Raw genomic sequence first — 11597 nt, forward strand, 5'->3', positions numbered from 1 at the left:
TCATTTTAGCCGGCGCCGGGAGAGCCAGCCCCGCCAGCAGAGGCGGCCGAGCTCTGGCCCCGGCGGCTGACCCACCCCTCCCCGCCTCCAGCATCTGGCCTCCCTCCCTAGCCCTCCCCTCCCCCATAGACAATGAAGGCAGCAACCTGGAAACACGCTCCTGGCCACGCAGGGTCTGCTCCCCAGGCTGCCTCTCCAGGCTGCCTTTCCCACTATGTTCCCCATTACATCCTCGTTTCCATGTCACCTTCACAATTTCCACCTCATCTCTGCCCAAGCTTCGGGCCTGCCGCTTGGGACCCAAGAGTCAGCGCTCAGCCCAGCTGGAAAGAGCAGAGCATGAAAAGAGTTGAGAGTGGGAGGCAGCGCTCAGCCAGGTGCCAGACAGCGGTCCTTCTGCAGGAGAACTGCTGGGAAACCCGCTCAGCGCCGCCGTCCCGGTAGGTTCCAGGGGTCCTGTGTCCTTCATGTTACCATCTGTCTTGTCTCCAACGTGAAAATAGCATCTGGCACATAGTAGGCTCTCGCAACTATCTGTTGGATGGGTGGATGGATTGACTGTATGATTGGAGGCCTGCATGAGTAAATGAGTGATTGACTGTATGGCCAACTGATTGGATGCCGACTGGCTGAGCAACTGATTGACAGATGACCACGGGCCAAACCACAGCCCCGCCAGCTAAGAATGGACGTTTGGGTAACTGGATCAGCCAGAAGGAGTGAGGCAGGCCGTTTTGTGGCCTCACGGGCCATTCATGCATGATTGAGGAGGGCTCTGAGCTGAAGCTGTCTGTGACGGTTGTATACATCTTTTTGAAGTTCACAAACTGATTTCTGATGGACTCTTGGTATGTCAGCGGCAGTGATACATGACAGCCCCAGATCCTTTATGTAAAAAATCAAATAGCTCAAACATACGATCTAAAGCACATGGCAGGCTATTTACTCCTTCCAAATATAATCTATTTGATGCATTTGAGGATTCACATTCAACCCAATCAGTAGGGATCCCCGCAGGGATCCTCTTAGCCCTGGGCTAGAAGACAACGGGATAAGACACAGTCAGAAGCCCCTCCCATTTGGCTGGGAAGTGCGGGAAACAACACAGGAGTCCCTTCTGATCAGTCCACAGAACACAGATGAAAGAGGTTGACAATCCAATCAGGTTCTACATCCAGAGCCAGTACATCTGGAGTGGAACCCAGGGGCATCAGGTTTTTGTTAGCTTTGAGTCTTTGTATGTTTAACACAGGTGATTCTGAAGCATTCCTCTAGTTAACAAGCACAGAGATCTGGCTCATTGGTCTTTCAAAGCAACCCTCCGTGGTAGGTCCCCAAAGCAAAAAGACCTGAAATGGATCAGACAAGGAAAAGAAAAGAAAAAAGACTTAAAAATGCCCGCAGAGTTTGGAACCTATTTGAAGCTCACAAACCAGTAGGTTAAGCTGCTGTGAGGGGGACAATCATGAATTGGGTTTGAACTCTTTGAAGGGTCAGTAGAACATTCATGAGGTTCTTTATTTATTAATTGTACTACTTTTCTAAGTCAGAAAGAGTTTGAAAAGTGGTAACTCCAAGTATAAGTTCAATAAATGTTTTCTGAATAACTGACCTGTTAGAGAGCAGGCCTATTAGCCTGGAGCCAGGTGAGGGATGAGAAGGGCTTGAGGAGTCAGTGGGGGCCCCAGGTATAGATAATTCTCTCCAAAAGTTTGGCAGTGCAGGGAATGAAAGGGGATGGAAGAGCTTTAGGGGAGGGTGGGATTGAGGTGAGACTGGTTTTTGTTTGGTTTTTCTTTTTTAAGGTAGAGGATTTTTCAGCAGGATTATTTCTGTCCTCACGTTCAAGTATGTAAAAGAGAAACAAATGTTTGCTTTTCCTTAACTAAGTTGACTTTCTGGCCCCTGCCCCATTCCACCTGGCTTTAGGGAGCTTGATTTTAGTCAGTTCAGGGTAAACTCCATTGATGCGGGTTTTTCTCAGGCAATTCAGTTTTCTTGCCCCACTTTTTCTGGGGGTTGCATCCAGGTTGGAGGAAAGAGCTGGATAGCATCAGGGGTGTTAGGAGGTATCTGCCCCTCAGGCACCATCTCCACACTGTGATGGGCCTCTTCTGTCTGGAGTGCAGAGCCCATCAGCGGTGGATGGCCTCCAGGTGTCAGTCCATGAGGGTGCGCTTCTCCTCTGTCCTCTCATCCTCTCAGAACCTCGCCAGGCCTGACGCTTACCCTTGAAATTTCCATTGTTCTTGTGGGAAAGTCTGGCTATTTGCCCAGGCCGTTCTGGGGCAACAGGGAAATCTATGAAGGAGTCTCAGGCCTTTATGAATGGGCCACACAACCTCACCTTTCTTACCATCCCCTTACTGTGGTGGCGAAGGGGAATTCTGCATGGTTTGCCGACAAGACATTTAATAGAAGACAAATGTCCCTGTAGGACTCAGCTTCTCCAACCTATCTGGAAGTTCTCTCATCTCCCTGGGTCCTTGGCAATGGGACTTTTCTCTAAGAAGGGGAGTGGGGGGTGGGGGTGGGGATGGGTGTAGAATGTTTGCAACTACACCTAACTGCAGAGGGTGGCTTCAACAGTAGAAACATCTTATTATCTCACATAACAAGGAATCCAAAGGTGGTGAATCCAGAGTCAGTGAAAACTCAGAATCTTTCTCTCTTCCTACTCTGCCATCCCTCACTTTGTGGACAAGAAGACTGCCACAACACAAACACCTCATATCCTCACATGGCATTCCAGAAATTGGGGGATGGGGTATTCCTTCTCGTCTCCCTCTTTTTAATCAGGGGAGACAATCTTTGTTAAAATGCCCTCAAAAGCCTCTTCCTTCCATTCTACTGCAATGGGAGGCTGGGAAAGCAAGTGTCCTTTAACTTCAACTTCTACGACACGAGGTGGGTTCTGTCAGCCAAGGAGAATGGGTAGGGAAGGGCGGTTGGGCACCCCGTCGGTGTCTGCCATTGCCTTCTCACACCTCAGTAGGACCTCAGCTCCTTGCGCTCCTTTATAACCCTTCCTCTCTCCAAGTCTGAGGAAGTTCATCTCCTAAGGGCTGGAAAACAAACTCTTAAAACATCCTATATTCTTGCAAATCTGTGTGTCTTGTTCATGGACTTTCGCTTCTGAAACTCAAAAGCCACGATTCTGGTTTCTTTGGTGTTCTATACAACCTAAGGCTACAGGTGCCAAACTCTAGTTAGAGACAGGGAGACCCACATGGTAAGTGAAGTTACGTAATAGGAATGAAGAAAACACACAAATCAGTATCAAGCTAGGATATTCGTACAATTTCAAGGGGAGAAGGAGTACATGGAGAGGAAGTGTCTAAAATCTAGGGGCGCCTGGTTGGCTCAGTTGTTTAGTGTCTGCCTTCGGCTCAGGTCATGATCCCAGGGTCCTGGGACCGAGCCCCACATCAGGCTCTCTGCTCAACAGGAAGCCTGCTTCTCCCTCTCCCACTCCCCCTGCTTGTGTTCCCTCTCTCTCTGGCTGTGTCTCTCTCTGTCAAATAAATAAATAAAATCTTAAAAAAAATAAAATAAAATATCAAGGAAAGACTGGGTGTTGGCTGAAAGAGTGGCTGGCATCACCAGCATAGGCAGAGAGTTCAGTCTTAGGTGCACTTTCAGTCTCAGAAACGTAGGTGGAGGAATAGACAGTGACGATGCAAAGGGATTCTGGGGTTGGAAGGGGGAGGTTGGGGGGTTCAGGCATGCTGTATGGTCCCCAAGTTCTGGATCACGTAAGCATGTGTGCTTAGTTACCAAGAAGGAAGGACGCAGAGAGGAGGTGGAGGACGTAGAGTGGAAAGCTGAGAGGGAATCCAAAGCGCGAAGAGAAGAGGCTGTAGGGAGGGCCTACCTGAATTGGACCTCAGGAGCAAGGGAGGGAAGGCGGCCACGTGCAGGCTTTCTCCAACATGGCTGAGGAGAGCAGGCAGTGGAAAAGGACAGGACTTGGAGGCCAAAAGGAGGGAGGAAGTCTAGGTTGCTGTGTCCCTGAAATGGCCAGCCACGAGGGTCCGGGCGGCTGGAGGGATAAAAGGAGCCACAGAGGGAGTCAGGTGGGACTGGGAGGATGTGGAGGATGTCTCAGCGCCTGGAGACCAGGAGGAGGGCGGGTAGGAGGACAGGGGCCAGGGATCTGTGAGAACATCAGCTCTTTAGACTGCTAATACATAAAGGGGGTCGGGACAGAGACGGGCCAGACCGCGGCAACTGCTTACAAAGGGTTTTAGCTAAGGTAATTTGTAATTATTGCAGGGCTCTTCGGACTTATTATTTGCCATAATTGTGAGGCAAATGTCAGCCCCCACATAGCTTGAGTTCATTTCCCAAATAAGAAAGGACAAATACCTCTTACACACACTGCATGGAAATTACTATCCGGGCTCTCTGACCCTTGGCCTATGACCACATCCTGTTGGCTTTATTAACTCTGGCTATAAACAAACGAGAGCAGCGCAGGGTGAGGGGCTGAAGCCGCCCCGCTGAGTGGGTCTGCGTCACCACGGAGACTATTCTTGTTTGAGATAGCTATTGCTTTGTGTCTTTGTTAGAGTAGGTGAAAACAGAAAAATTACTTTAACTATGATATGTGCAAGTAGGCTGCGAGCTAATGAGCATTTTATCTGACAAGAGAGGAAATTTTTATTGTTTTGTATAAAATTTGCCTTTGATTTTCATTCAGTCTCTGTATCTGTCCTAAGCCTCTAAACTCAAATACTTCCAGAACATTCCCTAAGACATGGATTATGCTAATAAACAAATAAAGCTTTTAAAAACATAGCCATTAGGTAATAAAGAGCATCATGTTCTGATGGAACCCTTGCAAGTCACACCGGAAATGGGCATAAGTGTGACCGGGCTCATTTGGTGGAAGTCTGGTCTGGGAAGTGGAGGGCAAGGCCTGGTCCCAGCCTGTAGTTACGTGATGAAAATTGCTGGGGCGCCTGGGTGGTTCAGTAGGTTAAACATCTGCCTTTGGCTCAGGTCATGATCCCAGGGTCCTGGGATGGAGCCCACATCAGGCTCCCTGCTCAGCGGGGAGCCTGCTTCTCCCTCTGCCTCTGCTGTTCCCCCTCCTTGTGCTCTCTCTCTCTCTGTCAAATAAATAAATAAATAATCTTTAAAAAAGAAAAAAAAGAAACTTCCAGCAGACACTGGAGAGACTCACTTGCCAGAAAACCACAGCATCCGGGTTGCCTCTGCCTCGCTGCAGGCTGTCCCTTAGCTAGTCTATACCTGGCGCCAGGTCAATATTTAAGAATGTGTAAGGTAGGAATTCAGAAGAGGGAAGGAAAAATAACCAGTCTGGGAAAGGAGACAGTCTGGAGACCAGCAAAACAAATGGGTCAAAAGGATGGCTTTGCTAAAAAAAAAAAAAAAAAAAAAAAGGATGGCTTTGCTGTTCAAGACTGATGTACACGCATTAATTTCTTTTTTTTAGTACATTTTAGCAGTCATTCAAAAAAAGTTCAAAAATGTTTGATCACCTCATTTCAGAAAGCAGGACACAGTTATAAAATATTAAGAATCTGAAGCAATCCATACTCACCCCGATGTCAAATGTGTTTGGAGGAGGGTGAGGGCAGAGGCAGAGAAATGCATCCGAATAGCTATTCAGTTTTTGCCAAAGACAAGCATATGCCAGCTCTCACCAGCTAAGGGCCTCAGACCACCTGGTCCAGAATCACCTGGAGAACTTGTTACAAATGCCAATTCTCAAGCCCCAACCAGCACTCACTGGAGTGGAAGCTGTAGCAATGGGACCCTAGGATCTGCCTATTAAATGAGCTCCCCAGGTGTTTCCAGTACAACCTAAAATTAGCCAACCTCTGACCCAAGTAACAGCGGCTGGTGACAGGGGACTAAAACCACCTGAGAGCCGGAATGTCAGACCTGGGAGATTCCACTCTGGTCTCCTCCATCTAACAGCAAAGAGTGGAAGTACTGGGAAGTTAGAAATGCTGAGAATTCAGCCACTAGGAAATGATTTCAGTGTTAACAAACCTCTTCAATAAGTGGTCTTTACTCAGACCTAATTAAAGACATCCCTTTAAAAATGTAAGTCCATTCTTTTCTTTCAATCCTTCATAAAGATAGAGAACTTGTCACAATTCTCAGTAATTAATTCCTTATATAGTAAGGAAAAGCTCCAAGAGTCATAGGCCCACGTAGTTGCTTTCTTCTCTCCAGGCTTAAGTAACTTTCTTTGTCAAAGTACCTGTTTAAGCTAGAAGAATAGGATAGGATTTTTCAAAGCTGTGTTTTATTTGAGTAACCCTTGGGCAAGGAGAGGAAATAAAACACCCACTTCACTCTACCTCTGAGCAGTTAATAATTTTTTCTTTTGGGCACAAGAGAATAGAGCTGAATAACCATAAGGGGAAATGGAAGTAAGTTTTAAAAAGTTGATTTGCAATATTAATGTATTTCAAGCTAGAATACATTTTATAGTTTTAGTAAATCATTTTGTGTATCATTCTCCTTAGTTCTGTATTCTAAACCTGTAAACATCTTGACCTTTGGATCTTGGGCTTCCCTCTCACTGAACCAGTTTGTCTTCGTTCTCATGCAAACTTCTGAAAAGAACAATCCCAATTTCCCATCCACAGTGCATCACTTCCAATTTAATCCTCAACCCACCACTAAAATTAGCCCTTTGCCTTGCTGTCTTTGGGCTGTGATAACAAACTTACCATAAACTGGGTTGTTTAAACAACATGCATTTCTCACGGTTCTGGAGGCTGGGTAGTTGAAGATCAAGGCACCAGCAGATTGGGTATCTAGAGAGAGGCCTCTTCCTGGTTCATAAAGGGCCATCTTCTGTGTCCTCACATGGCAGAAGAGACAAGGGAGCTCTCTGGGGTCGCTCTTGTAAGAGCACTAATCCCATTCATGAGGGCTCCACCCTCATGACCTTCGCCTCCCAATAACCATCACATTGGGGGATTAGGTTTCAACAGAAGAATGTGGGGGGATCCAACGTTCAGTCTTTAGCACCCTCGGTAGAGGAAGTAGCCTAACTGCCAAACTCAAAGGATAATTTTCAGTATGGCATCGTACTGCTGTGTATGACACTACTAACCACTTCATCCTTAAGAGTCTACTCCCTTGGCTTCTGTGACACTTCCTTTTCCTCCGTTTCCAACCTCCATTTCACATCATCATCAGTGGTTCTTCTCCAGGGTTCCTCAGCCCCTCCAGAGTGCCCTTATATTTGGTGCTCCAATCCCAATTCATTGGCCCATCCTACCCACTCCCTCGGTATCCCATAATCTCTCCTGGTCTCACCAACCAGTTCTTTGCAATACGTTGCACAATCTCCCCTGAGATTCAGACTCACCTGTGTGGTGGGGAAAAGTGTAGGCTCTGGAGCCAGACCACACGGGTCCATCCAATAATGTCTTCATCACTCACCAGCTCTGCGATACTGGGCAAATTACTTACCATCTGTAAAATGATAAATAATACCTCCTGGGACTTCTACTTCTGACAGTATGACAAATCAGATACTTTCAAAGGGCATTCTCACTCTTCCTGGATACATTACTGTAAAAATACATTTTCATGCATTCCTGCACTCACTAGAAAGTAAGGAAAATCTCCAAGGGGAAAAAGAAAACAATGAGCTGAAGCCAGAGCAGGAGGCAGTATGTTGTAAGCAAGTGGAATAGAGACCAGTGGAGTGGAGTTGACGTGATCTCTCCGGCAATCGAGAGACCAGACTTGGAGCTTAACCTGAGATTCCAAGGACCATACAAGTACCAGAAAAGTAGTATTCCTGGCTCACAGCAGGCACAAACAGAAGTCCTCTCTAAAGGAAAAATATCTCAAATTAGGCACACAGGATTCCCACACGTCAGATTCGAGAAAATATAAGCTCCAAATACAATGAGGATAAAAACCATTGTGAGTGAGAGTTAGCAGAAACAACAAATTATAGACGGACTTGTAGAATTTCAGATACTGAAATTATCAGATATAGAATGTAAAATTATTGTTTGAAGTATTTAATGAAACAGAAGTTGAACTTAAAAAAACCAAAGAACAAGAGAGTATCAAAAATATCTAGACACACATAAAAATCTCAGAAATGAAAAAACAAAGTGGAAGTTAAAAACTCAATGGAATCAGCCATGGCCTGGTTGGACTCAGCTGCCCTTGGTGCCACAAATTCTAGCCTAAACCGGCTTCCTGGAAGCCCATGCCTGTCTTATTTGATTTCACCCAGGCTTTATAAATTACTAGAGATACTCTCATTTCATCAAAAATTGGAATCAGGAAAAGTGTGTAAATCCACCAGAGGACAAAGAAATTTCTGACTCTACAGCCCTAAGGAGATATTCTACATTTTTCATTTTCTTCTCTGAAGCAGTAAGTCCCAGTTATGGAGATACAGAAACATTATAAAGAAATAGGATCCTGATTCTGTAGAGTATATAGTTCTGTGAATTAATTATATTTGTAAACATAAAGGATTTTCAGAAAGAAGACTAGTATAGAGTTATTTGCCAGTATAACATATACAGTATATGGGTAATTTTGTTAATAATTTGGTATTTTGTTAGGTGTCCATGGGAACACTAAGGAAGATAAGCTATATTTTTTGATTGGTTGATTCATCTTAAATTAAAAACAGAATGACTTTCCAGACATACGGTCTCTAAATAAAGGACAGGATATTTCATTGTTTTTGTTTTTTAAAGATTTATTTATTAGAAAGAGAAAGAGAGCTAGTGAGGGGAGGGGCAGGGGGAGAGGGAGAGAGAATCTCAAGCAGACTCCCTGTTGAGCACAGAGCCCCAGGCCTGGTGGATCCTGAGACCTTGACTGGAGCGGAAATCAAGAGTTGGTTGCTTAACCAACTGAGCCACCCAGGTGCCCCAGGATATTTCGTTTTTAAATGCAATGCTAAAATTGGGGAAATTATCTGGTGGGAAAATTTTATGGGCAACTAGTTTAAGTTTACAAAGAGAATACTTTCAGTTAACCACGTGTAATAAAATGGTGTATAAAGTTAGCAAGAAAGTCAGTATGCCAATTATGCTACAAGAAACTAAGGTAAGTCAACCATTTAAAACACTTAACAAAGGCAGAAGAGTTAACAATTTGTGAGACTTTAGCAAAATTCATTTCACGTAAATCATATACACTGTAAGAAGTTCAACAAATGTTTGGGCGTTGACTTCTCTAAAAATAGTTAAGCTAACATAGCCCAATTAATTAGGTACTATGGTGATAAGGTATTTGAAATCAGCCTGTAGATAATGTAATTACATGAAGGCTTTCTCTTTTTTGTTTTTGTTATCTTAAATAAGATTTTTTAAAGCCTCATATTAAAGCACTTATAAGAAAAGACTGGTATACATAAAAAGGTTTCCCTCACAGCATAATCTGTAATTAGCCTGATGATCAGGCTTTGCAGCTTGCAACCAAAAGCAAATTAGTAACATAATTTGATAATTCTGTAGTGCTTAGCATTTTGGGAAGATTAACTTCCTTGAAAAATGCGGGATTTTTAGCATTTTCAGAAGTGCACCAACTTCTTTCGAGCCATTAGGTTAGTATCACACTAAATTATGATCACATATACTTGGGTGACCTAAATGAGTTCTTAAGTCTCCAAGAATGCTAAGTGGAACCTTGGTAACCTGGGACACACTCAGGGCACAAATCCAGTGAAGAAGGTTCAGTAACATGGGTGAATAGGAGACTATCACCTCATTCGTTTCTGTGATAAAAACGTAGGCAGATGCAATCCTTGAAAGGAGAGATCTGTGTTTATACAACTTCACCCCCAAGGGCACAGCTCTGTCTGGAACAGGGCAGGTAGAATTCAGGCAGAAATGCTGAGTCCTGCTGACCTGAGGAGTCAGAAGAGGAAGCCTGGGTTGTCAGAGTGGTTAGACATCAAGATGGGAAACCCCCAAAACAGGGATGACAGAGAGGGCAACCCCAAAATATGAGTGTGAAATGCCCTTACCTCTTGGGCTGCCAGCAGGCAAAAACTCCAACGATTTCAAGACAAGTTGAACAGCTGACAAGCTCGAAGTTCAAGCCCTGCCAGGAGAGGGTGATATGGCAAATACTCCACATCACTCTGTGAAAACGTCCTAAGGGCCACAACTTACAAGTAAGAGCCACATACCAGGGCTGAGGTATTTTCCCTAAAAGTAGGGACAAAACCAAAATAGATCCACCCCAGCAAAGCCTACAATCAAATCTCCACAAGCTCAAGGTGCTCTATCAGTAATTTAACTGCTTCCTAGAAAAAAAACATTCTTCAGAGGGAGTTAACAGAATCCAGAGTCTCTAACATGTATCATTATATAATAAAAAATTACTAGACAAAGAAGGAAACAGGAAAATATGACCCTTAGTCAATAGGGAAAAAAATCAGCCAACAGAAATACAGAGTGATGACCCAAATGTTGGAACTAGCAAAGACTTGAAAATAACTAGGTAAGTATATTGAACAATCTACAGTAAAAGATGGAAATAATGGGTAAAACAAAAATGGAGAATATCAGTGGAGATATGAAAACCATGAAAAGAACCAAGGGGACATCCTAAAATTGAAAAATCCAACACCTAAAATTTAAGTTATTAGAAGAGACTAACTTCAGATTGAATCCATTAGAATTAAGGACTCATCAGCTTGAAAACAAGTCAAAAGGAATCATCCTGTCTGAAGCACAGAGAGAAGAATTACTGGGGGGAAAAAAGCCATGATGACCTGTGGGACCATATCAAGCGGTCAACACACATGTACTTGGAAACCTAGACAAGAGTGAGACCGGTATGACATGTAGGACACATGAAAATAAACCACAGCAGGCACATCCTATCAAACTGCTGAAAACCAAAAGTAAAGACAAAATCGTAAAAGCAGCCAGAGAAAGACAGCACATCATATACAAGGGAATAGCAGCAAGAATGGAAACTAACCTCACATTAGACACAAGGAAGAAGGCTGAAGGCAATAGAACAATCTTTAAAGTGCTGAAAGAAAAAGCTGCTAACCTAGAATTCTAATTCCAGCAAAAGTATCTTTCAAAAATGAAGGTGAAATAAAGACATTTTCAGACAAACAAAAGCTGGTAGAATGTTGTCTCCAATAGAGCTGAACAACAAGAAATTCATATTCAAAGTTCTTAGACTAAAGGAAAATTATTCCAAATGCAAGCACAGATTTGCATGAAGATCAAAAGAGCACTGGAAAATGTTCATATGTGGGTAAATGTAATACATTTTTTTCATTTTTTGTTTAAGCAAAAATTAAAATGTATAATGAGGTTTGTAACATAACAGAAGTAAAATATATAACATCACAAAGGAGAGAAGGAGGTCTAAATGGAATTATACTGAGTGAACGTACAGGTGGGTTTTATTAAGGCACGGGTCACACTGCAATCTCAGAGCAAACCCAGACAATCTGGCCCCTGACCAATTTTCTCTTCACCACTGTGCCACGCTCCTGTTGTCAAGTGAAATTTTCGCCACTACTTGATTACTTCACTTAGTGGCAATATTGATGATGTTATAGCATCGTTACCATTTTAATCAAATCATAGATGGAC

The sequence above is a fragment of the Neomonachus schauinslandi genome, chromosome 9 (genome assembly GCF_002201575.2).
Source record: "Neomonachus schauinslandi chromosome 9, ASM220157v2, whole genome shotgun sequence".
In the NCBI taxonomy this organism is placed as follows: Eukaryota; Metazoa; Chordata; class Mammalia; order Carnivora; family Phocidae; genus Neomonachus; species Neomonachus schauinslandi.